Consider the following 27,633-nt stretch of genomic DNA (forward strand, 5'->3'; position numbering starts at 1 on the left):
AGAGGACACACCAAACACGTGATTTGAACTCGGATAATTAGGAACAGCAGCAAACAACCCCTGTTAATTTGTGTAATTACTGTAGTAACGCTTCAATGCAAGGGTATCGTTACTTAGCAGGTACCAGTCGATTACCGTTCAGGATTACTTTTCGTTCATGATTCGAGAAAACGAAATCAGTTGGAAGGCACTGAAAATCCCAAAACGAAACAAAAACACGCCGTGATATTGGTGAGTTCAAATCAACAATCAGATGACGATATTCTAGCATCACCAAAAGAATCAGATCACGGTATTATGACGTTACCAGCGTAATCATATGACTAGATTTTAACATGACCAAAGTAATCCGATTACAATAGTATAACATTGCAAACATAATCAAAGTATGATTATTTCAACGTTACCGAAAGCAATGGGTTTGCCATATTTTCAGCAAGATCAATGTAATCCGATGACGACAGCTGTATTCGAACACGAGTACAGCACGTGGCGTCTTCGTGTGCACACCTCGCGAGCAGGATACGTGGGTGTGGTTTGGAAGGACAAACACATTTGTCTCCATCCCATCGACTTTCCAACGAACATTTTATTTCGATTTAAAGCTTTCGTGACTGCAGGGATTCATCTTCTTGGTTCTTTCGGTAAAGTCACGTAGAATGGAAATAATAAAATAATAAAAATAAAATATAATAAAATATTTTATTATGTTTTATTTTTATTACTTTTATTATTAACATAATAACATATTTTATTATGTTTTTATTTTTTTATTTTATTTTTTCTATTCTACGTGACTTTACCGAAAGAACCAAGAAGATGAAAAGTTGATATTTTCTTGTCGGAGTGGATAGTATGAAAAAACGATTTTACTCGACAATGCAGAACTTAAATTCTATAACAATAATAATAATAAATATATACCCGGCTCTTTTACAATCCACTGCTGGATGAGGGCCTCTCAGTGGTGCCAGTTGCATCTGTCGCCACTGATGTGCGCCATGACCGAGGCCCGGGGAGATCGAACTTAGACCGCTGGGTTCGTATTTGGCGTTTGTATATTTGTAGTGTGCGTGTCTCTCTCTCTCTCCGTGGTTGTTGTTGTGGTTCTCAGAGTCCTCCGCCTTTTCCCTCCACATTTAGAAACGTAGATAATGTAGATTATTTAGATTATTTTGATGTTATAAATGTCCACGTGATAAGCCACTTTGCGTTGAGCTATCATTTGTGGCTAGGTCGCTTCTGAAAAAAAAGCTAATAGCTCAAGTGGAAATTAGCTCGTAAGATAAAAAAAAGTTTAGTTTTATTTGTATATTCTTCTGCAAACCATTTGTTTAACTTTTCTTTACTTTGCACTCCGATCGTGTTTTTTGTTTGTTGTTGTAACGTTCTGACCTGCCCCTTACTGGACATCTGTGAAAAAGAACTTCACAGATCATCGGATTCCTCCCGTATAAAATAAATATTCTGGTTCTGATATCACGCTGCGCCAACCACTGCACCACCGCTCCCCTCCCCTGCGTACGGGGGACACGCGATACGAGCTGACAATCTGACGAGTTCCACTTCCCCGCCAGATTTGCAAAGTTTCGCCACCGACTCGATCACATCTCACGTGGCGCGCTACAATAACAACAACAGCAACAGCAGCAATGATAATGACGGACGGGGACTGGAAGCCTCGCAGCAGAACGCGTCTGAGAGCGATGCACGCCCGGGAGATTTGCAGCGACGAGTCCGTGCGTGGCTACCTCGGGTCGAGTCATCAACAGCGCAGCATCGTGAGAGGTGACGGCAGTGGCTGATGATGATCACGATGATTGATGACGGTCATGATGATCGTCGTAATCATTGTGATAGGGGAGTTGTGAATTGTTGCCACGTGTCACCGTGTGCCCTGCGTTCCAGCCGGTCTCACGTGGGAAAATATGTCTTGCACACCAAAGGCAAAGGTCCCCCGTGTAGCCTTTAACGGCGTTTTGGAGCAAGAGCTGTTAGCGAGCCACGCATGAAGGCCGGCACGGGGCAGGACGTGGGCAGTGTGCCCAGCATCACGCTCGGCCGCCTTTGTCTCCCCGGTGCCAGGTACTCGTTTGTGGCTTAGGGGAGTCGCGAAACTAGGTTCACGAATTCGCCACTGATGTTGGCCGTGAGCGGGAATCGAACTTAGATCGCCGCAGTGCGGCTAACCACCGCACAGGTGACTCCCCCCATACAAGACAAACACAAAGACAAAGATCCCCCGTGTAGCCTGTAACAGACTGCAGGGGCAAGTGCTGTTAGCGAGCACCTATGAAGGCCGCAACGGTACACGAGGGGGTGGGTGGCCAGCACCACGCCCGACCGCCTTTGTCTCCCCAGTGGCGATGTTTACACACCGCACCAGGTACTTATTTGAGGCTGAGTCGACCTAGGGGAGGCCCAGGACCGGTTCAGATAATCGTCACTGGTTGTGACTGTGAGAGGGAATCGACATATACACACATATACACACATATACACACATACACACACACATCATTGTTGCGACATCATCTATTCAACGGAACAAATTAGATGCGTGATCCATTTGCAGACACCCCACCGATGTCGAGATGGCCCAATAATGACGTCTCAACTCCTCGGCAAGTGATTGAGGATGCCTCCGTATCTTGTTACACAGAGGAGGGGAGTGCTGAAGGATTTAACGCGTGTTTTGACATGGGGTGGGATACGAGAGTAGGCAGCGGCTCTTAAATAAAATGTTCTTTTTTAAAAAGTCTAGACGTGTAATTTGTCCACGTTATTTGAGTGGGGTGTCTGTAGATGGATCACCCCGTACGCGATGCTACACCTTCAACGAATAAATGAAAAAGCTAAACATTATTTTCGTAATTCTATACATTCTCAAATGCGTTGGCTTTTAAATAAGAATATATATGTACGGTACTATAAAAGGCGACGTTTCAGGCAATGGACCTTCTTCATAGCACTACAGCACAACCATTCGAATGATGTTCTGCACGAATGATTCAAATCTAGAATTCAAATCTAGAATCGAATGATGTTCTGCACGGACTATGGAGCGGACAGTTGTCACAACTCTAGCCGAAGTATAATGTATTTACGAAAGTCATTCGTAAGTTGTAAATGATCAGATTTTAAAATGTAAATATCAGTCGTAGCTTTGTGTTGTTTTTTGGCGCCAAAACTGAGAAGTCATCATAAACTCTGTTTCTTTTTTTGTTATTTTTTTTGTTCAACCTATGCGCCTAAGGAAGTTGTTCATGTGCAGGTGTTCGTGGGACGTCGTAGCTAAATCATAAATCTTATTGGCACGTAAGATTTTGAGCTTTTCTTGTTCTCCCTTCGGGGTCACCTTTTGGGGGGGCGAGTGTGACGCCCAAGCAGATAAAAAGCGGGTCGAGCCAATTGCCTTAAGCACCGGATTATAAGACGCACTTCCACACCCCCCCCCCCCACCCTCCCCACTTTATTATAATTGTTTTTTTTAAAGTAAACGTCAGATGTTGCGTCTTTATAATACGCTAGACGTGGTCTACTTTTCAGGTTAAAGTGACGTACAGCCGTTTCAATACGGCAAAAGAAAGAATGTCAGTCGTATAAAAATGTGTGTCTATTTGTCTGTGTTTCTCCCTTGCGATGGAACTTTGTGGGATGAACGTTGAGATTTATAAGGGCACGGGGTGAGCAATACGGTCTTAATTTGTTTGTAGTAAGGTAGGGCACTGATCAAGGGTTGACAGGTATGGTATAGTGTAGTGTATAATGTAGTGTATAGTAGTGTATAGCGTAGTGTATAGTGTAGTGTATAGTGTAGTGTATAATGTAGTGTGTAGTGTATAGTGTAGTGTATAGTAGTGTATAGTGTAGTGTATAGTGTAGTAGTATAGTGGAGTGTAGTGTATAATGTAGTGTATAGTGTAGTGTATAGTGTAGTGTGTAGTATGGTGTAGTGTATAATGTAGTGTATAGTGTAGTGTAGTGTGTAGTATAGTGTAGTGTATAGTGGAGTGTATAATGTAGTGTATATTGTAGTGTATATTGTAGTGTATAGTGTAGTGTATAATGTAGTGTATAGTGTAGTAGTATAGTGGAGTGTGTAGTATAGTGTAGTGTATAGTGTAGTGTATAGTGTGTAGTGTATTGTGTAGTGTATAGTGTAGTGTATGGTATGGTGTAGTGTAGTGTATATTGTAGTGTATAGTGTAGTGTATAGTGTAGTGTATAATTTAGTGTGTAGTGTAGTGTATAGTGTAGTGTATAGTGTAGTGTATAGTGTATAGCGTAGTGTATAGTGTAGTCTATAGCAAACCTGTCAACCCATCACGGTTTAACCCCGTATTCTTGTACAGGGAAATTTAGTTTTCAGGTCCATACGGCGTACAGCCGTTTCAATACGGGCAACAGAAAAATAAAATGAAATTGTGTCTATTTGTTTGTGTTTCTCCCTTGCGATTGAGATTTATAAGGGCACAGGATGACCAATACGGTCTGAACTGGTCTGTAATAAGAATAAGTTATTTGTGGTGACCAAAATTGTGCAACTTTATTGACACGAGGTAAACTTTTGAAGCGCGTCTTATAAATCGGCGAAATTTGATAACAATAACTGGCATGTGTACACAGAGCCACGATGCTGCGTATACATACATGTACATATGCAGTACGCATAGCTCTATAGTTATAGAAGTATAGCGTATACATATAATTATTTGGTGATATTTATACATATACATATGAGATATGAATAAATGTCTTCTTCTATTTTCCTCTATGTAGTTTTTTTGGTTTAGATAGAATTATGATCTTCAGATTTTCGGATCTTTTGCAATTTGTCAAACGGTTTTGCGTTTTCCGAGATTACAAAAGTGACGTCACTTGACGTCACGAAATAATTGGCGGGAAAGCAGCTGAAGCGACGTCGTCTATTGTGACGTCATTCATTAGTGACGTCGATTTTCTTGTTCGGAATATTTATAAAATAAACGCCCATTGTCTCGTATCCATTGGAAGTTCACGATGTCTGTGCATCACACGCAACACGCGTACACGCAACACAGAGACAAAGACCCCCCCTATAGCCTGTAACAGACTGTTGGGGCAAGTGCAGTTAGCGAGCACCTATGAAGGCCTGCACGGCACACGAGGGGGTGGGTGGCCAGCACCACGCCCGACCGCCTTTGTCTCCCCAGTGGCGATGTTTTTAGACACCGCACCGTATACACAGTACACACACACACCGTACACACAGTTCACATACAGAGTACACACACAGTACACAGACAGTGTTGCCCCACGTACGACCGCATAGCCGCGTGTAGAGTCAACATAATCCGCGTAGTTGAGCGAATTTTCGGTAGAGTTAGGTTAGCCGCATATACAGAACGCGAAATCGCACAAACCGAACCAGCATAAAGCGAGGAGAACCTGTCCGATATGCTGAAATGCTTTTGGAAACAATGAGCTTTAGCAATACAAACTTGCAGAGGTGGGACAAAGTCATTGTTATGCAAGTCCAAGTCGAGTCGCAAGTCATCAAATTCATGACTCGAGTCTGACTCGAGTCCAAGTCACATGACTCGAGTCCACATCTCATAGGTGGGACAAAGTCATTGTTATGCAAGTCCAAGTCGAGTCGCAAGTCATCAAATTCATGACTCGAGTCTGACTCGAGTCCAAGTCACATGACTCGAGTCCACACCTCTGCAAACTTGCGTGCGCTCCAATCTCGCTCACGGTTAACATCAGTGGTGAGCACCTGAACTGCCTCTGCGCCTCCTGGAAGGTCGACTGCAGCCTGACCACAACAATCGTCGTCAGCTCGCTCACCATCACTCCTAACATCGCTACTCCCTATGATAGCGACTGTTCCCTTGAACTCCACTCCTTGGTGCCATCTCCCACGCTGAGGACTCGATGCGTGTGTGTGTGTACGTATTTGCGTTGAACTTCTTTCGCACCGTACGTAGCCAACCTGCCAGATTCAGCCAGCTCGCCCAGACTGTTCAACCACCACGCTTTGGAATTTCCTCCCATCGACTGTGCGAGTGAATATGGAGCTCTGTGCGAGTCTATGGATCTCTGTGTGAGTCTATGGGTCTCTGTGCGAGTCTATGGATCTCTGTGCGAGTCTATGGATCTCTGTGCGAGTCTATGGATCTCTGTATGAGTCTATGGATCTCTGCACGAGTCTATGGATCTCTGTGTGAGTCTATGGAGCTCTGTGCGAGTCTATGAGTCTATGTGCGAGTCTATGGATCTCTGTATGAGTCTATGGATCTCTGTACGAGTCTATGGATCTCTGCACGAGTCTATGGATCTCTGTGTGAGTCTATGGAGCTCTGTGCGAGTCTATGAGTCTATGTGCGAGTCTATGGATCTCTGTGTGAGTCTATGGATCTCTGTATGAGTCTATGGATCTCTGCACGAGTCTATGGATCTCTGTGTGAGTCTATGGAGCTCTGTGTGAGTCTATGGGTCTCTGTGCGAGTCTATGAGTCTATGTGTGAGTCTATGGATCTCTGTGTGAGTCCATGGGTCTATGTGTGAGTCTATGGGTCTCTGTGTGAGTCTATGGGTCTCTGTGTGAGTCTATGGGTCTCTTTGCGAGTCTATGGGTCTCTGTGCGAGTCTATGGATTTCTGTGCGAGTCTATGGCTCTCTGTGCGAGTCTATGGATGTCTGCGCGAGTCTATGCGTCTCGGTGGGGTCTTCATGCGAGTCCATGGGTCTCTATTGCGAGTGTTAATTGTTATCGGTTTCAACTTTTAATTGTGCCGTTTGTTGACGCTCGCTTACCATTTGGGCTCTTGGGCCTGTGCTCAACAACCGTAACACAATATAAATATATATGCAAGTACATGTGCATTCAATTTACATACTGTATGTGTGCGTGTGTGTATCTTCAAGTACACGTGTTGTGTATATGTTCACCGCCGGCGATCCATCTACAGACACCCCACTAAAAGAATTACAGAGAGGGGGGGCAGGCGGACTTAGCGTTTAATAAGCGCGCTCATCTCAACACACGCGTCGAAATCATTCAGCGACCGCCCCTCCTCTGCGCAAGAAGATACGCGAACCATCACTTTCCCAGCAGTCACCTGTTGAGATGAGAGATTATTGGGGTAATTCGAACCCGGTGGGGTTATCTGTAAATGGATCACCCCGAACTTTGCGCCGTTCTACAGATTGTGTCGTTGCAGTGGTATAAATGTCTAGGCCATGTGACACACACACACACAATATATACACACAAACACGCAGTTTCATATTCATATGAAGTATGTATTTTGAAGGCGAATGGAAGCTTTCATCCAGCAGAGAATTAATGGTCGTTCGTGATGATAAGTCGTGCGGATGGGAGCGGTGGCGCAGTGATTAGCGCACTGCGCTACGAACCCGGCGCCGCTAACGGCTAACATCAGCGACGATTATCTAAACCGGCTGTAGGTGGGCGCTCCCTTAGGTCGACTCAGCCTTAAGAACGAGTACCTGGTGTACTGTGCCAACATCACTACTGGCGAGACAAAGGCGGCCGTGCCGATACTCACTAACGGCACTTGCCCCAATGGCCTGCAGAGGCTATCGGGGGGATCTTTGTCTTTGTGTCACCGTGTTCCTGTGAGTGAGTGTGTAACGCACGGAGCTCTGGGGGATGTTTTCTGTTTTCAATTACTCCCTCTGGCGTGTTTCGCGTGATTACAATGTGTACTTAAAAAAAAAACACACGCACAAAGGGATTGTAAGCGAGAACCTTTGGTTACTCAGCCTGTAAGCGGTAACAATGCGGCCTTGTGATACGCAGCGCTTGGGGTTTGACTCCTATCCCGGGTTTCTAAGCCGGGCTCTCAAGGGCAGCGTGTTAATGGTGTCAGCACGCGGACACCAATGAATTGCGTACAGATGGTCGACTGTAATCACATCGACAACCCCATAGAGACCCTAGAAACACACGTAGGAAGCCACAGACTCGCACCGGAGATCCGTAGACCCAAAGTTAATTGTAACTTAAAAATAAGAGCCATTGCACGACGTTTCGGGCAATGGATCTTCTTCACAGCACACAGAGAAGCTTTCTATTCAATGGGGCCGTGCAGAGCAAGTGGTGGAAATTCCACATTTCTACGGGGGGGGGGTGGCGAGTCGATCAACTTTTTACGTCTCCACAAAGTGTATGGTAGCTATTTTATCGACCGAGGGTTAGGGATGATGGGCTGAGCCAAAAACCCCAAGCAGGATTTGAACTCAGAAGCTCCCCATTGCGAGTCACTCGCTCTACCGCTGAGCCAATCGGCCGGTTGTCAGAGCTTCACAGCGCATCGGATTCCTCCAGTATGAATATACACATAGACACGTGTACTAATATACACGTATAGTACTATAGTAATAGAGTAAGTGCAGAATCACTGAACCGGAATTGATAGCTTGAAAGCATTTAGCGCGGGGCCCTTGAAAGCGCGGGGCCCTTTAGCATCATGTGTAGCTACTTGTGCTACTAGGATAATCCGGCAATGGGCAAAGTTCTGTTCCCAAACCTCTATTCCACAGAGAACAACACACACACAGATACAGACGCACACATTTAGAGAGACACAGGAATAGAGACAGACGCACGGTGACATGAAACCACCGATAGAGAGAGAGACGCAGCAACATGAAACTGCCGTTCGCCACTAAGTGGCGGTGACATCGCCACTGCGCTTGTGCCAGGCTTGGTGCACCCTGAGACGCGGACGCAAAGTTCAAAGTTCATGTATTAGGTATCGCCCGGTGAGCCATTCGGCTCTTCAATCGGGTGCAACCGCAACAAACAAAAAACAAAAACATGAACAAGAAAACATCTTAAAGTGACTATGTGCAAACAAAAAATCCAAGAAAAGACAGCAAAATATTGCAGAACAATCACCGTACACCAACCCTGAGCAAATATCCCAGTGGGATGCAAGTCAAACAACAACAACCACAAGACAACTTAGATTAAGGCCATCAGTCTAACATTACACACGCGCACAGAAACACGCGAACTTGAAGAGAAACACGCTAACAACGAAGAGATAGACCGGTTCTTAAAGACAGACAAAGACACACACACATATACAGACAGGTAGAAGGTACACATCGAGGCTGAGAAGTCTGCAACACACCCAGAGCATCACTCATCTCCTCCATTCACGCCCCACGTGGTCGCCATTGTCTACATTCTATTGTGCGAGTCAATGGCCAATTAACGCAGTTAAAGGGAGGATCGGTCTGGTCACGTTTAGCAGGAGGAGGGAGGAGGGGTGGGGGTGCAGGGTGTGTGATGTGTGTGTGTATGCATTGTTGAATTTTGTTTCGCACCGGACAGAGCCAGCGAGTCGCGCTAATCGTGGGTGCGGTGGCTAGGAGATGTTAACTACCTTGCCTGGTATACAAGCGGCCGTGGGTTAGATACGACGCCTGCTGCTGTATTTTTGTAGTTTGTGTGTATCTCTCACCGTGGTCGCGTGGATTTTTCTCCGGGTTTTCCGCCCCCCTCCCCCCACCACATTAGGAATCAACAAGTATTTGTCGGCTATACATCTTTACGCGATAAGCCACTACGTTGAAGCTTTCATTTGTGACCAGGTCGCTTCAGAAAAAGAGCTGTATAGCTCAGTGGACATTACCTGGTAAAATCAAAATAGTTCAGATGTTGACTTAAAGCTTTCGTGACTGTAGGAATTCATATTTTTTGTGTCTTTCGGTAAAGTCACGTAGATAGAAAATAAAATAAATAAAATACAAACATAAAAAATATTTAAAAATATTAAAAAAAACTCGCGACGTTTCGATCGCAACACACGCGATCGTCTACGTCACTTTACCGAAAGAACCAAAGAATAGGAGACTGGTTTCTAGTGTACACACGCCTCCGTTTGTCTATCACCCTCCCCTCCCCTTCACCCTACCCCCACTTCCTCTGTACCCATCACTGGACTCCCTCGGCCACGTCCCGACGGTTATCCCATTAATGTCGCTCGCGAAATGGGATATCATTGAACCGGCTTGGAGAGAGAGAGAGAGAGAGCGAGTCACGTGCACATCGCTCATCGCACAGTGCAGCCCTGGCCCTTGCTGGGTGCGGCTCATGGGCGCTGGTTGTGGTTCTTTTCCCCACTACACAAGCCGAGCCGTGCCGAGCCGAGCCGTGCCGAGCCGTGCCGAGCCGTGCCGAGCCGTGCCGAGCCGTGCCGAGCCGTGCCGAGCCGTGCCGAGCCGTGCCGAGCCGTGCCGCTGGTGTCACTCGCAACGGACACATCGAGATGCGTGGAGATGCCCCGGTGTGATGGTTGGTCACCAGCCCCAGCACTATCCAGGCTCAACTCCGCTTAGCTTTACGATATCTTTGTGGGTAACTTACATAATGATTCTTCCACACCCCCTACCACTTACTCACCCCCGCCCTCTCACCCCCCCCCCTCCCTTCTCCCTTCTCCCCCTTCCAGGAACGATTCTACTCAGATCGATGGTGGAATTGGACGACGAAAGGCAAGCCGTCTCCTACTACGCCTTCCTCGTCACGGGCACACGTGAAAGTCGCTTTGCAATCTTTCTTTAAAGAAGAAACATCACTGACACGGATCTCCATGCCCGCGTCGGACATTACGAGACGCGCAGCCAGGGATTGTAACCACGATGGGTGCCGCGATAATCGCGACGACCGCGATAATCGCGATACAGCAGCGCGATACGATGTCCACGATAATCGCATCGTCGTTCAGTCGTGCAGAATATCTCTGCGCGCCCTCGTGGTGACGACGGTGGTGGCGGTGGTGGTGGCGGTCGCTTCTCGTCCTTGAAAGAAAAATAAATAAATATTATTTAATCCCCTGGCAAAATATTTATGAAATTACAAACTCGGCAATTAAAGTTGTAAGTAAATACGGGTTTACCCGTTTAAATTAGTGCTTCGCAAAACGTTTTGAGAGTAATTAATGGCATCGCAATTAGATGACGGAATCATTTTGGTAGTTAGTTTAATCATCTCGGTATTTCTGGTGTAACTGGCTGCATGTGAGGATGTTGATCCACTCTTGCCCATTTGCCTGTGACTTGATCCTTTTCTCAATTAGGTGCACCTAGCCTGGCACCCCCGTTTTTACTTTAACCCCCCCTCCCTTTATCGTCTCCCATCCGTTTCCCTTCTACTCCCCCACTAAACAAACACAACTCACAGATTGTTCTGCCCCATCCAGTATCTGTCCCTCCACGTAAAAAAATAATCCAAAGTTTTTTTTTTCGACTCATCACATCAGCCCCCATCGCCTTGTTGGGAGTATTATTTATTTTCCTTCAGCGACAAACTCTGGACCGGTTTCCACGTTTCGGTCTCTCATCAGCAGAGTGCCGTTGTCAAGGCTCGCTTTTTGATTTTATTCAGCAGCATTCGTTTATTCAAAGCCAAACTCTGGACTTGTTTCGACGTTTCGGTGCCGTAGTCAAGGCTCGCTTCAACCAATGCTGATGAACTGCCCAGATGTTTGGGAAGGTAAGGGCATTGTCCTTCTCTCCGTTGTCAGATGGGGGGGGTCCTTGATTTGACGCAAGCCTCTACGATACAACGCAGAACAAGCAGCATCAGAAACTGCGTTTAAACGGCAGGAGGAATCCGATGAGCTATGAAGCTCTTGATCACAGATGTCCATTAGGGGCGGGTTAAAAATACATATTCTGATTCTATGATACAACGCAGAACAATCACCGTTCGCGGCGCTGTGGAGAATATAAATATAAGTTACCACGGTTTTTTCTGCATTTTGTCGTTTCTGTATCGTTACTGAAAAAAAAAAAACGAAATTAAAAAAAGATATATACTGTATATATAACAACAAAAATACATCGAAATAAAAACCGCTGGAGTCTTTGTCGAAGTCGACATCGGATGTGAATGTGAAAACGGACTGGCACTTTCCATGGGAATGTGGAATGTCCACACACCGGCTCAGGGCCACCAAGAGTATAGAAACATGTGTGAGCCTCCTGCGCCCCCGCCCCCACGACCACCCACCCCCCATCGGCACGCGGAGGAGGAAAGTGCCGCCTATGACCACAACGCGGTCTTGTCGCGTCTTCATCGCGTCCCATTTCTTTCGCACGAGTCGGAAAGGCGGGCCGTGTTTCAGAAGCATCAAACAACAACAACAAACAACAAAAACAAAACATAAAGTTGACTCTGCTGCCTGCGTTGCCGCAACGGCGTCTCGCGATACCGAGAGGAACCAACACAGACACAAACAAGCAAGCAAAGGCGAGTGGCCACGCGACGTTCGGCTACGTACGGTGCGAAAGAAATTCGACACACCGTGCGTACGCGCGCGGATCCCAAGTGCAGGAAGAGGTCGAATGAGACCGCGTGGTCCGGGAATCGCAGTCGCGTCGTCTCCCTCGTCGTCATGCACGCGAAAACTCGCTCTCAGCACTTGCCCCGATATTCTGTTGAGGCTATACGGGGGGTTCATCTTCTTGGTTCTTTCGGTAAAGTCACGTAGAATGGAAATAATAAAATAATAAAAATAAAACATGATAAAATAATTCTCACGACGTTTCGGCCACAACGCAAGCAGCCGTCCTCGGGTGAAGAGCAGGTCTGTCGAGAAGGCAGAGTCTGAAACGTCGTGAGAATTATTTTATTATGTTTAATTTTTATTATTTTATTATTTCCCTTCTACGTGACTTTGCCGAAAGAACCAAGAAGATGAATCCCTGCAGTCACGAAAGCTTTAAATAGAAATTTATACGGGGGATTTTTGTTTTTGGCTTCCTTTGTGTGATTGTATACGTATCCACGTATGTCTCGAAGCAAATACGTCCTTGCAAATACGGCGCATGCACAACACATGGATCCGTAACAAAGACAAAGATTTCACGGAGAGAATGTAAAGGATGTTGGGGTAAACGTCGCTAGCGAGCTCCAAAGAAGGCCGGAACGGGCCACCAACGAGACGACACGGCCAGCACCACGCCCGACCGCCTTTGTCTCCCCAGTGATGACGTACACACACAGCGCACTTGGTGGTGTCCTCAATTTTAAGGCTGAGTCGACCTCGGGAAGGGCCAACATCGGTTCAGATATTCGCCACTCAATGTGAGCGGCAGTGGGGAATTGAACTCGAATGAAACATACTCAGCTGTGTGTGTCGCTCATACACACGCACATCTCTGTGTTAGTCACTCACATGTGCGTATGATTACGTGTGTACGTATGTTGTTTGTGTTTGTATGTATGTGCCTGTGCGTATGTTGGGGGGGGGGGGAGTGAGTGCGTCGCGCACACAGACACGCACACTCACCAATCAAAAACAAAAGATCAACAAACTCGTGTTGCCTTGACAGACATGGCTAACGAGTAAACTATGAATGGGGCTCGCACGGCGGCGTGGGGAGCCAGAACCACGCCCGCTCGCCTTTGTCTCCCCAGCGCGTGATGTGTCACACCGCATTGAATCGACATGAAGGAAGGGGGGATGCCCAGCACGAGTTAAGATTTTTCGTCACCGATAGTCGTCGGACGTGGTAGGGGTAAGTGCGCTAACCACTACACGACCGCTACACACACATACAAAGACAAAGATCCCCCGTATAGCCTTGACAGACTGTAGGGGCAAGTGCTGTTAGCGACACCTATGAAGACCGGAACGGTACACCAACGAGGGGGTGGGTGGCCAGCACCACGCCCGACCGCCTTAGTCTCCCCAGTGGCGATGTTCACACACTGCACTGGGTACGCATTTTAGGCTGAGTGGACCTAGGGGAGGCCCGGGACCGGTTCAGAAAATCGTCACTGGTGTTAGCCGTGAGCGGGAATCGAACCCGGGTCGCCGGGTTCGTAGCGCAGCGCGCTAACCGCTTCACCACCGCTCCCCACACACACATACACACACACACACATACACACACACATACACACACACACATACATCGTTGTGCATGTCGCTTCACACACACAGACACAGATCGCCCATATAGCCTAAACAGACCGTTGGGGCAAGTGCTGTTTGTGAGGTCGCCGTGGAACACGAGGGGGTGGGTGGGTGGCCGGCACCACGCCCGCCCGCCTTGACACACCGCACCGGCTACTCATTTGAGGCTGAGTCGACGTAGGGGAGGCCCAGGACCGCTCCAGATAATCGTCACTGGTGGTGTTCGCCGTGAGCGGGAATCGAACTCGGGTGGCTGGGTTCGTAGCGCAGCGTAGCGCTAACCGCTCCCCACACACACAGACAAAGATCCCCCGCATAGCTGTTTGCGAGTAGCAGCATCTGATTAGCATCATCATCAGCAGCATCATCATGAGCATCATCAGCATCATACTTTCTCCTGGCGCAGTGAAGGGAACACGATCGAGTAACATTTGCGATGAAGGCCGCCACGGGACACGTGGCGAGACTGGGTGTCCAACACTACGCCCGGCGCGCTAACCGCTACACTACCGCTCCCCACATATACACACACACACACACAGGCACACACACAGGCACACACACACACACAGCGACACACACACACGCAGAGCCGTATGCGCGGAGTACGGATTAGTCCCTGACACGCGGTAATTCCAGCATTTTTTTTTCCAATTAAAGCTCTGAACCAATACCCCTGTCCCCCTCCCCCCCCCAAGCCACAGCCACTTATCAGACGCGAACATATGTTCACTTAGGGTGGGGGCTTAAGGAATTCTGCTGCCATTTCACGCTCATTCACCTTCTTATCCAAGAGAGAAACGACGCGAAAAACGTCCGTTTTTATTTTTTGTGCTGAATTGAATATTTTTTTCAAAACTATATGTGAATTTTAGATTATTACTACTGCTACAGAACGTATAGTTAAACGTTTTATTTTATGTGCGTGTCCGTCCGAATATTGTCGCCACGTTTGATGGTTTAAAGGCGGAGCGTGCAAGCACATGGCTCGGCAGAGGAGATTGTGTGATGAGCTGATAGCCCTTCGCAAGGCGTCTTCGAGCAAAGCTTCAGTAGCAGAAGACACATTTGCAGGCGTCACGGTGCTATGGTAGGAATGGGTCACGGCACGTGGTAAATGATACAGACGCATATATACAGAGTGTATATATTATACACACGGTGCGTGCACTATTTCGGCGCCCACGATTTTCGCGGTCGGCTACGTACGGCGCGAAAGAAGTTCAGCGGTTCAGAATTTGTGCCGCATTATAAGACGCAGCCTCCCTTCCCACCCCCTCTCCCTCGCTATTTGAAAACTAAAGTTGGTGGGAGTTGCGTCTTTTTTTTACGATCAGAGGAAACAAGAAGATGCTCGGTGTAGTCGACACTTTGCTTCGTGATAGTGAACACATCATCATCAGCAGCATCAGCAGCAGCATCATCAGCAGCAGCATCATCAGCATCATCATTATCATCAGAAGCATCATCATCAGCATCATCATTATCATCACCATCATGATTAGCATCATCATCAGGATCATCATGAGCATTATCAGCATCATCATTATCATCATCATCAGCATCATCATTAGCAGCATCATGATTAGCATCATCATCAGGATCATCATGAGCATCATCAGCATCATCATTATCATCATCATCAGCATCATCATTAGCAGCATCATGATTAGCATCATCATGAGCATCATCAGCATCATCATTCTTTCTCCTGGTGCAGTGAAGAGAACACGATCGAGTAACATTTGCCGTGACAATTCTGGCAAGTCGCGCTCTTATACAACTCTGTTGCTCTTAAGAGCCTTGTGTGTCTGGATTCGGGGTCGCGTGTGGGCTTCGTGAGCGAACAGTTGGCGGCCCACTCAACAATGGTGCTTGATTGCACTGTAAAATCAACGTTATCATCATCATCACCAACATCATCATCACCAGCATCGCTAGCGTCGTCAACATCATAATCACAAGCATCATCTTTGTCGTCTTCATCATCATCGTTATAATCACCAACACAAACATTATTGCCATCATCATCAATCACCAACATCATCATGGTGATCGTGACCATCACCACCATCCTTACAGTCATCGCCATATGCATCATCATCGTCAATATTATGGACATCATCACCCTCATCATCACTACCACCATGATCATCAAGATGATGGACATCGTCACCCTCATCATCACTACCATCATCGTCAAGATGATGGACATCATCACCCTCATCATCACTACCAACATCATCATCATCAAGATGATGGACATCGTCACCCTCATCATCACTACCACCATGATCATCAATATTATGGACATCATCACCCTCATCATCACTACCAACATCATCATCATCAAGATGATGGACATCATCACCCTCATCATCACTACCACCATCATCATCATCGTCAATATTATGGACATCATCACCCTCATCATCACTACCACCATCGTCATCATCATCAAGATGATGGACATCATCACCCTCATCATCACTACCACCATCGTCATCATCCCCAGCATTGTCATCGTTATCTTCATCATAATGATCATCCTCATCATAATTATTATCACCGCCATCACCACCAACGTCATCACCCCCACCACCCCCACCACCTCCTCCACGACCCCCACCACCACCACCACCACCCCCACCACCACCACCCCCACCACCACCCCCACCACCCCCACCCCCACCACCACCCCCACCACCACCACCCCCACCACCACCCCCACCACCACCACCACCACCCCCACCACCACCACCACCACCCCCACCACCACCCCCACCACCCCCACCACCACCGCCACCACCACCCCCACCACCACCACCCCCACCACCACCACCACCCCCACCACCACCCCCACCACCACCACCACCACCCCCACCGCCACCTCCTCCACCACCACCACCCCCACCATCACCACCTCCTCCTCCTCCTCCACCACCACCACCACCACCCCCACTACCACCACCCCCACCACCCCCACCACCACCACCATCACCACCACCACCACCACCACCACCACCCCCACCCACACCCCCACACCCACCACCACCACCTCCTCCACCACCACCACCACCACCACCACCACCACCACCACCACCACCTCCACCACCACCACCACCCCCACCACCACCACCTCTTCCACCACCACCACCACCTCCTCCTCCACCACCACCACCACCCCCACCACCACCACCCCCACCACCCCCACCACCTCCTCCACGACCCCCACCACCACCCTTCTTCTGGAGGCCGCAACGCAGGCACCACCTGAGTGACAATTGACGACGGTGACAATGCTGAGAACTCCTCGCGACATCAAGGAGTCGAAGCGACGAGGGGTGGTGCGGCAGGATCCGTCGTCGTCAGAGTATTTGAATCCGCAGTCTGCGGCCAACAACCCGAACGGGCGTGAGCGTGGGTTTGTGGAGAAACAGCTGTTTCACACAATGGTGCTTAATTACACTGTGTCATTGTGTGTGTGTAGATGTGTGGGTGTGTATGTGTGTGTAGGTGTGTGTGTAGGTGTGTGAGTGTGTAGGTGTGTGTGTAGGTGTGTGAGTGTAGGTGTGTGGGTGTGTATGTGTGAGTAGGTGTGTTAGTGTGTGTAGGTGTGTGGGTGTGTGTGTAGGTGTGTGGGTGTGAGTGTGTGTGTGGGTGTGTGTGTAGGTCTGTGTGTGTATGTGTAGGGGTTCGGGTGTGTGTGTAGGTGTGGGTGTGAGCGTGTGTGTAGGTGTGTGGATGTGAGTGTGTGTAGGTGTGTGGGTGTGTGGGTGTGTGTGTAGGTGTGTGGGTGTGAGCGTGTGTGTGGGTGTGTGTGTAAGTGTGTGGGTGTGAGTGTGTGTGCGTGTGTGGGTGGGGAGCGGTGGTGTAGCGGTTAGTGCGCTGCGCTACGAACCTGGCGACCCAAGTTCGATTCCAGTTCACGGTCAACACCGGTGACGATTATCTGAACCGGTCCTGGGCCTCCCCTAGGTCGACCCAGTCTCAAACGAGTACTCGGTGCAGTGTGTAAACATCGCCACTAGAGAGATAAAGGCGGCCGGGCGTGGTGCTGGCCACCCACCCCCTCGCGTGCCGTGCCGGCCTTCATAGGTGCTCGCGAACAGCACTTGCCCCAACAGTCTGTTAAGTCTACACGGGGGGCCTTTGTCTTTGTTGTGTGGGTGTGTGCCTGCGCCAAGCGTGACACGAGTGAATTGATGTTCGGGAGTGGGGGAGGGGGGAGACCGCTCAGAATGGGACCATCAACAGGCACGGGAACCCGCGCACATCAAAGAGCACAACGACAACAACGACAACAACAACAACGACGGGCTCAGGGCACAACGGGCGGATCGGCACCACTCGTGTCGCGCGCTCACGCCCCGCGCATCTCTCCCTCCCTCCCTCTCTCCATCTCCCTTTTTTATTTTTATGATCAGAGGAAACAAGAAGATGGTCGGTGTAGTTGGCACTTTGCTTCGTTCATCATTTTTTTATTATTATTTTCTCAATGCTTTGCTTTATGTGCCCCCCCCCACCCTGTTTCAATGAAAGATTTCACGCTCTGCTCTCCTCCTTCTTACCCCTTCTCTCTCTCTCTACCCCCTCTCTCTACCCCCCCTCTCTCTCTACCCTCTCTCTCCCTATTCCATGTCTATGTCCCCCCTGTTTTCTATGTAATATCTGTAATTTTTTTACTACGACAAGTGCTGCATCTGCACGCAGCCCTTCTCGCAGTCCTACGGCCTCCGACGGGTAGCTCATAATCTACATGCAGATCTCTCCGTGTCTTCTGCCACCGAGCACACGGCCTCCTCCAGCGCCCACTGCTCCTTGAAGGCCGGCACGGCGTGTGTCAGCCGCGCCGCATGGCGGAACTCCAGCCCACACAGCCCCTCCACGACCACCTTCCTCGCCCTGTGTATGGCGAGCTTGGCGTAGCCGACGAGCACGTTGACCAGCCCCTGAAGATGTTGAGATCCGTCGCCCTTCGGCTATCCAAAGATGAGAACCGTCGGGGAGAAGTGGGAGGCTGAACCTTAGGAGGATGTTTCTCAGGACATTGAACAGCGAGTCCAGGCTCTTGCACTCCACGTATTGGTGCGCCACCGTCTCCACTTTACCGCAGAACCGGCACGCCTCTCCCCCCTCTCTCTCGTTCTCTCTTTTTTGTTCACCTTTGTTCTGGTGCTGAATGGGGAGACAAGAAAGGAACGTGTGAACGGCGCGACGATGATGCCCGCGATTGGTTATTTGTGTTCGTGATTTGCTCACCCTTACCTGGTGTCGTGTTTTCGTGACGTTTGTCGTCGTCGTCATTGTCAATTTGGTGACCCGCATCTGCGAAAGCGCTTTATAGCTCATCGGATTCCTCCTACAGCCTCGACAGAGACTCTGATTCTCGTTGTGCCACGTGTACACCAGTGGCCAGGAACAATTGCGATTCGACGAGGGACAGTTTGGACGCGCTGGGGTTATTCACGAAACGCGACTTTACCGAAAAAAACTAAGAATATGAATCCTTGCAGTCACGAAATCTTCAAATCTAGAAGATCTGAAAAGTAAATTTCGATTTAAAGCTTTCGTGACTGCAGGGATTCATCTTCTTGGTTCTTTCGGTAAAGTCACGTAGAATGGAAATAATAAAATAATAAAAATAAACCAATAAAATAATTCTCACGACGTTTCGGCCACAACGCAAGCAGCCGTCCTCAGGTAGAGAACAGGTCTGTCGAGAAGACACCTGAGGACGGCTGCTTGCGTTGTGGCCGAAACGTCGTGAGAATTATTTTATTATGTTTTATTTTTATTATTTTATTATTTCCATTCTACGTGACTTTACCGAAAGAACCAAGAAGATCTGAAAAGTACACAAAGTAGCGCGGAGCGAGGGCTTTCCTCGCACTCAGTGCAGGCAGCGAGCGTCATTTGACCATACTTCACCCCGCTGGTCACTGCGCGTGGGTGCGGCACGTGAAGGATGACAACAATGGGTCTGGCTGCATTTCCCCCTACTGCCCCACAACACCTACCTGGACATACATGCACATACCTGGACCTACCACATCTACCTGGTCCTACCTGGACCTACCTGGACCTACCACACCTACCACACCTACCTGGACCTACCTGGACCTACCACACTTACTACACATACCACACCTACCTGCACCTACCACACGTACCTGCACTTACCACACCTACCACACACCTACCGCGCGTACCCGCACAGAGAGCAAATATTGGCACGGCAAAGTGAGCAGGGCGAGGGAGGGGGCGATGGGAAAGATGCCGCACTGCTTACAAATACAATGCCAAACTAATGAGGCGCGACACGCGGAGTCACGTGAACAGGTAGGTGTGTAGGTGTGGTAGGTCCAGGTAGGGATGGTGAGTGTAGTAGGTGTGGTGAGTGTAGTAGGTGTGGTGAGTGTGGTAGGAGTGGTGGTGTAGCGGTTAGCGCCGCGCTGCGCTACGAAACACGGCGACCCGGCTTCGATTCCCGCTCACGGCCAACATCGGTGACGATTATCTGAACCGGTCTTGGGCCTCCACCTAGGTCGACTCAGCCTCAAATGAGTACCTGGTACGGTGTGTAAACATTGCCACTGGGGAGACGAAGGCGACCGGGCGTGGTGTTGGCCACCCACCCCCTCGTGTGCCGTGCCGGCCTTTATAGGTGCTACTCGCTAACAGCACTTGCCCCTTACAGTCTGTTAAGGCTACACGTTGGCTCAGCTGGTGCATCTACCGGTCATCTCAGTCAGCCAACCCATGGCACATGCTGGTTCTGCCCCGTGACCTCCTCCTGCCAGCGAGCCTTCGACACTTCACGTGGCCTCAAAGTGCACCTAGCCTGGCACAGCGTGTGTTGGTGCTGGTGATGACGTGATCCGTGTTCACGCACGCGGTCATGGCCTCTGTCACGCACCCGTCCTTCTGCCGCTCGTTCTCATCCTTGTTAATTGTCGAGCCCTCGTTTGATGGCAGACCGCCTGCAGTTGGCGAGTGGACAGAGGTCGCAACCGGGTACCCGATACCTGTACCCTACCCGATACCCGGCTACCCGTACCCGGCCAGGTACGGGTACGGGTAGGCCGTGAGTCACTGGTGAGTAACCGTTTGTCACTCATTTCGGGTAGGGTACGGGTAGGGGTAGGGAACGGGTACCCATTTGCGACCCTGATGCGGCCGGGTACGGGTACGGGTAAGGAATCAAAACCCGTTTGCGACCTCTGTTAGTGGACAAAATAAAACGTTGTGACACTTCAAGTTCGATGAAAACGATTGGGCGTTGTAGCAGCAGCAGCCTCTCATTGTGTTCCGCAGCAGAACGCACAATGGGCACGAGTTATTCAGATTCGCGGTGATTCAACACCGGTTCGAAAATATTTACATCGTGATGGAAATTCCACGTTGCCGTGCCGAGGACAGGTGCCGCGAGACAGCAGCTAATGAAGGCCGATGCAACGGCGCGCAAACGGAGTGGTGGTGATCTTCACCCCACCACACCGGGTCATTATTTAAGGCTGAGTCGATCTAAGGTGGAAGTCTAAGAACCGGTTCAGATATTCACCATTGATGTTGCCCATCAACAACTGCCCGTCCAGCACCCCTCCCCCCCCGTTAGCCTCCGTGTTGCGTGTGAGAGTGCGCGCCGTGAGGGTGAATTACTTCCTCGTTTTAGCATCCGCAAACAAAACCACCACCTCCTCCACCTCCTCCTCCCATCCTCGTGGTGTTGGTAGTCTGACCCACCCCATCCCGAAGAGGTGAGCGGTTGGGTTTGCCAGTTTCACTCGAACAAAGACAAAGATTCACACCCCCCTCCCCCCACTCGTGTAGCCTTCACAGGCTGTTGGGGCAAGTGCTGTTAGCGAGTTAGTGTAGTGGTGGTATTGACGTGCGCCGACTGTGACAGTGATGGATCACGGGGCGGCGCGGGGTGCGGGGTTGGGCACGCGTTGTGGGCGTGGTGTGGACGCGCGCGCCGGGAGTGACAGATGACGGGGCGGCGCGGAGTGAGTGGTGAGGCACGATGAGATGTGGGAAAAGAGGATCGTAGCCAGCGCCCGGCGATTGGTCGAATAAGTGGGTGCTCGCAGCGACGTCCGCAGGTGGGGTATAAAGGGGGACGCGCGAGAGCACTCGGGGAGAGTTACCCAGTTGAAGACCCGAAGACGGAGCTGAAGACTTAGTCAGTGGCGTTAGTCGCCGAGTAGCTAAGTGGATGTTGGTCATCCGAGTAGCTCAGTGGCGTTAGTCGCCGAGTAGCTAAGTGGATGTTGGTCATCCGAGTAGCTCAGTGGCGTTAGGCGCCGAGTAGCTAAGTGGATGTTGGTCATCCGAGTAGCTCAGTGGGCGTTAGTCGCCAAGTAGCTAAGTGGGTGGTTGTCACCCGAGTACTAAGTGGATGTTGGTCATCCGAGTAGCCCAGTGGCGTTAGTCGCCGAGTAGCTAAGTGGATGTTGGTCATCCGAGTAGCTCAGTGGGCGTTAGTCGCCAAGTAGCTAAGTGGGTGTTTGTCACCCGAGTACTAAGTGGATGTTGGTCATCCGAGTAGCTCAGTGGGCGTTAGTCGCCAAGTAGCTAAGTGGGTGTTTGTCACCCGAGATACAAAGTAGGTGTTAGTCACCTGTAACCAAGTTTGATAAAATAAAGAGTGTGTTACCCGTGAAGTCGTCTCCCGCCGAGTTACTACACTACAACTGGCGTCAGAAGTAAACCTGTCTTCAAGAAGTATGGACACAAGGAAGACTACCCGTACCCACGAGCGAGGTCGGGATGACGACGGCGTACCGGGGACACCGACCTCGGGAGTAGAGGACGAGGAGTTGCCGCCGATGCAGCACTTCGCGGTGATGGCCGACGCTCCGCTTGCCTCCGACACCAGCCTCCAGGACGCGCACTCCCGGTTGGCGGAGTTGCTACTCGCCGCCGCCGCTGTCTTGGCCGACATCTCCGTTCCGGCGAGCGGAAAAAACGGCTGCGGGGGTCGTGGAGGAAGCGACGTTGGAGGATTCCCGCCAAAAGGCGCTTCGCGCCAAAAGTCTGGAAGTTGCCGCCGTTTTTGGGGGGCCGCCACCGATTGGCGGGAAAGACGGACGCCACGTGGCCGGACACCTCCGCGCAGCGCAGCCCACGTCATCAGCGCGCGCCGGAGCCCTCCATTTTGCGCCTGACAACCGAGCCGACATTTTACACAACTCCAGCGGAGCGCGGGAAAATCTCTCCGACGTCGACGACGATCGGGTCCTCCAGCAAAGATTGCCCGCGCTGTCGGCGTTCAAGGCGGATGGGGGCGACTGGGGAGCCTTCCAACGAAGGTTCCTCGCTCATCAGGAGATGTCGGGGTGGTCCGACACCACTGCCCTGCGTGCGTTGCCAGCGATGCTTGACGACGACGCGCTTGCAGCCTTCACATCTGCTGCAAGGTCGTCCCGTTCTACGCTCCAGGCCGCACTACACCTGATGGCGAAGGTGTTCGGGCCGCCCTCCACGTGTCGCCACCAGTTCTACGATCGGCGGAAGGTGGCTGGGGAAACGACGCTAGCCTACCGCACGGCACTACTCGCCTTGGCGGACGCAGCTTTTCCCCGCATGGATAAGGAGGGGAAGGACGCCATGGTGACGGAGCAGCTGCTGGTGTTGGCCCACGAGTTGGGGGTCCCCATCAACGTGGCAGACGAGATGGAGATCTGCTCCCTGGCGATCGCCACGAGCATTCACGCGTACGAGGTCCTCAAACGCAGGCCGGGGGTCGTCTGCAAATGGCCGGGGAACGCGGCACTGGCCGCCACGATCGCCGAACCTCAGCCAGCTGCGGTGCAGGAGCAGGCCTTCGCTGCATCGCGTCCGGGGGAGTGGAGAACGGGAGGTCGTTCGCCCACACGTTCGCCCCGCAAGCTGGAGCAACCGAAACCTACGACGTCCGTCGTCTGCTACAACTGCGGCCTTCGGGGTCACGTCGCAGCCGGGTGCCGGGCCCCGCGTCAGCGCGCCGCAGGACCACGTCGGGACGACGACCAGGGCCACAAGTCATCCCAACAAAACCCGGCAAGTCGCGGCACCTCACACGTTCGGTCCACAAACACGGCACATTCGGGTCGCCGCTTCGCGGTGGGGGGTTCGCGGCTGGGTGCCGGGGGTTCAATTCGGCGAGGGGGGTCCGTACGCGGCCCGCAAGCAGTCGAGTGGTCCGAATTGGCCCACAGGATCGTGGCTGCGTCGGCCGGGTCGTCCGTGGTAACGGGGTTCATTGACGGGGTTGAGGTCCGGGTGCTTGTTGACACGGGTGCGTCGGCCACCATCATCTCGGACCTTATTTATAACATTCTTCCCGTCCAAAGTAGACCACTTCTGCCGGTAGACGTGCCATTTTATGCGGCGAATGGGGGATCCCTGGGGATCATCGGCCAGATTCGGGCGACTATTTGCATTGGTGACATTAAATTAGCGGGCCCTATTTTTGTATCATCATCGCTGGCCGTTCCCTGTTTGCTAGGTACGGACTTTTTGTCAAAAATGCCCATCAAAATTCTTATAGATCAGGCCTGCATAGAGCTTCCGTCAGGTCGGCGGGTTGCCTTCTTGTCGAGCCCTATCAAAGTGCGCACGGTTTGTGCGACGGTGCAGGCGCTGGCGACTCACACTGTACGGGTGCCCCCGGGATCGCAAATGTTAGTACCCCTTCGGTTCAGGAAGCCACTCGAGGTGGGTGCGGAGGCACAGGGGGTGCTGTTGGGGCCGTCAAACAGAGCCAGTAAGGGCCTCGACTTAGCGGTTGCTCAAACCATGGTAAAAGGGGACAGTGAGCCGTTCGTAATGGTCCTGAATACGGGGTCGCGGCCGGCCGTAATTGCGCAGGGAACGGTGCTGGCTCACGCCGCGCCGCTACCCGTTGAGGAACGGCTCGTGGCTCAAGCAGATTTCACTGTCGAGTCGCATCCTCAAAGTGATGAGGGGACTGAGTGGTTGGACTCGCTGTGTGCGGGTTCTGCTAATTTGTCCGGGGTGCAATTGGGAGCATTGAGGGGTTTGTATAGTTTTATAGCAGCCGGGGCGGCTGCGAGCTATGTGGTAGGGGGTGATGTAGTGGTGGTATTGACGTGCGCCGACTGTGACAGTGATGGATCACGGGGCGGCGCGGGGTGCGGGGTTGGGCACGCGTTGTGGGCGTGGTGTGGACGCGCGCGCCGGGAGTGACAGATGACGGGGCGGCGCGGAGTGAGTGGTGAGGCACGATGAGATGTGGGAAAAGAGGATCGTAGCCAGCGCCCGGCGATTGGTCGAATAAGTGGGTGCTCGCAGCGACGTCCGCAGGTGGGGTATAAAGGGGGACGCGCGAGAGCACTCGGGGAGAGTTACCCAGTTGAAGACCCGAAGACGGAGCTGAAGACTTAGTCAGTGGCGTTAGTCGCCGAGTAGCTAAGTGGATGTTGGTCATCCGAGTAGCTCAGTGGCGTTAGTCGCCGAGTAGCTAAGTGGATGTTGGTCATCCGAGTAGCTCAGTGGCGTTAGTCGCCGAGTAGCTAAGTGGATGTTGGTCATCCGAGTAGCTCAGTGGGCGTTAGTCGCCAAGTAGCTAAGTGGGTGGTTGTCACCCGAGTACTAAGTGGATGTTGGTCATCCGAGTAGCCCAGTGGCGTTAGTCGCCGAGTAGCTAAGTGGATGTTGGTCATCCGAGTAGCTCAGTGGGCGTTAGTCGCCAAGTAGCTAAGTGGGTGTTTGTCACCCGAGTACTAAGTGGATGTTGGTCATCCGAGTAGCTCAGTGGGCGTTAGTCGCCAAGTAGCTAAGTGGGTGTTTGTCACCCGAGATACAAAGTAGGTGTTAGTCACCTGTAACCAAGTTTGATAAAATAAAGAGTGTGTTACCCGTGAAGTCGTCTCCCGCCGAGTTACTACACTACATTAGCACCTAGGAAGGCCGGCACGGCACATGAATGGGAGGGGGGTTGAGTGGGTAGCACCACGCCCGGTCAATAACACACACACAGACACAAAGATCCCCCGTGTAGCCTTCACAGGCTGTTGGGGCAAGTGCTGTTAGCGAGCACCTATAAAGGCCGGCACGGCACACGAGGGAGTGGCCAGAACCACGCCCGGCCGCCTTTGTCTCCCCAGTGTCGATGTTTACACAGCACACCAGGTACTCATTTGAGGCTGAGTCGACCTGGGGGAGGCCCAAGACTGGTTCAGATAATCATAACTGAGTGTTGGCCGTGAGCGAGAATCGAACTCAGGTCGCCGAGTTCGTAGCGCAGCGTAGTGCTAACCGCTGCACCACCGCTCCCCGCAACACACACACACTCTCTCACACACACACAATCACACACACTCTCTCACACACACACAAACACTCACACACACTCACACGCACTCACACACACACACGCTCACACACACTCACACACACACACTCTCACACACTCTCACACACACTCACAAACACTCACACACACTCACACGCACTCACACACACTCACTCTCACACACTCTCACAAACACTCACACACACACTCTCACACACACACACGCTCACACACACTCACACACACATTTACACACTCACTCACACACACACTCTCACACACTCTCACACACACTCAATCACAAACACACTCACACACCCTATCACTCACTCACACACTTACACACACACTCACACTCTCACACACACTCACACACTCTCACACACACACTCACGCTCTCACACACTCACACACACTCACACTCTCACACACACTCACACTCTCACAGACACTCTCACACACACACTCACACACTCACACACACTCACACACTCACACACTCACTCACACACTCACACACGCACACACACTCACCCACACACACTCTCACACACACACTCTCACACACTCACACACACTCACACACACACTCACACACTCACGCACACACACTCACACTCTCACACACTCTCACACACACTCTCACACACACACTCACACACACTCACACACACTCACACTCTCACACACGCACGCAAAGCAGGTGAGTCAATTCGCTGCCGGCGCACAAAGGCGCGAGCGAGGCAGTGTTTGTGGTTTCAGTGTCAAAAAATTAGACGCTTCAGCCCAAGCTCCTTTTGTGCTCAAACTGTGGCGTCTGGATCCGAGCACAAAGCATTCCTCATCCCATTCCTCACCCCCCCCCCTCTCTTCGCCAGGGGGGGGGGGGGATTATCGGGGGAGTTTCGGTAGGGGTGGTGGGGGGCATTGGGTTGGGTCAGGTACGAGGTGCGTGGGTGGGTGGGTGGGTGTGTCTGCGGCGTATGGAAAGAGGTTGTACCTGTCGGTGTGTCGGTGTGTGTCGGTGTGTGTCGGTGTGTGTCGGTGTGTGTCGGTGTGTGTCGGTGTGTGTCGGTGTGTGTCGGTGTGTGTCGGTGTGTGTCGGTGTGTGTCGGTGTGTGTCGGTGTGTGTCGGTGTGTGTCGGTGTGTGTCGGTGTGTGTCGGTGTGTGTCGGTGTGTGTCGGTGTGTGTCGGTGTGTGTCGGTGTGTGTCGGTGTGTGTCGGTGTGTGTCGGTGTGTGTCGGTGTGTGTCGGTGTGTGTCGGTGTGTGTCGGTGTGTGTCGGTGTGTGTCGGTGTGTGTCGGTGTGTGTCGGTGTGTGTCGGTGTGTGTCGGTGTGTGTCGGTGTGTGTCGGTGTGTGTCGGTGTGTGTCGGTGTGTGTCGGT

General features: G+C 51.2%; 1 protein-coding gene across 1 annotated transcript in view; it reads left to right on the forward strand.

Annotated features, from left to right (window-relative positions):
- LOC144732582 (uncharacterized) overlaps window positions 1-11,889 on the forward strand; it is a 30,063-nt gene extending 18,174 nt beyond the window's left edge. Inside the window, exon 2 of the mRNA XM_078614032.1 lies at window positions 10,473-11,889. The gene's annotated coding sequence lies outside the window, so the exon portion shown is untranslated. The remainder of the gene's footprint in view (window positions 1-10,472) is intronic.
- Window positions 11,890-27,633: the final 15,744 nt, after the last annotated feature.

This window comes from Lampetra planeri, chromosome 43, assembly GCF_965212315.1.
Source record: "Lampetra planeri chromosome 43, kcLamPlan1.2.h2, whole genome shotgun sequence".
Classification (NCBI taxonomy): Eukaryota; Metazoa; Chordata; class Hyperoartia; order Petromyzontiformes; family Petromyzontidae; genus Lampetra; species Lampetra planeri.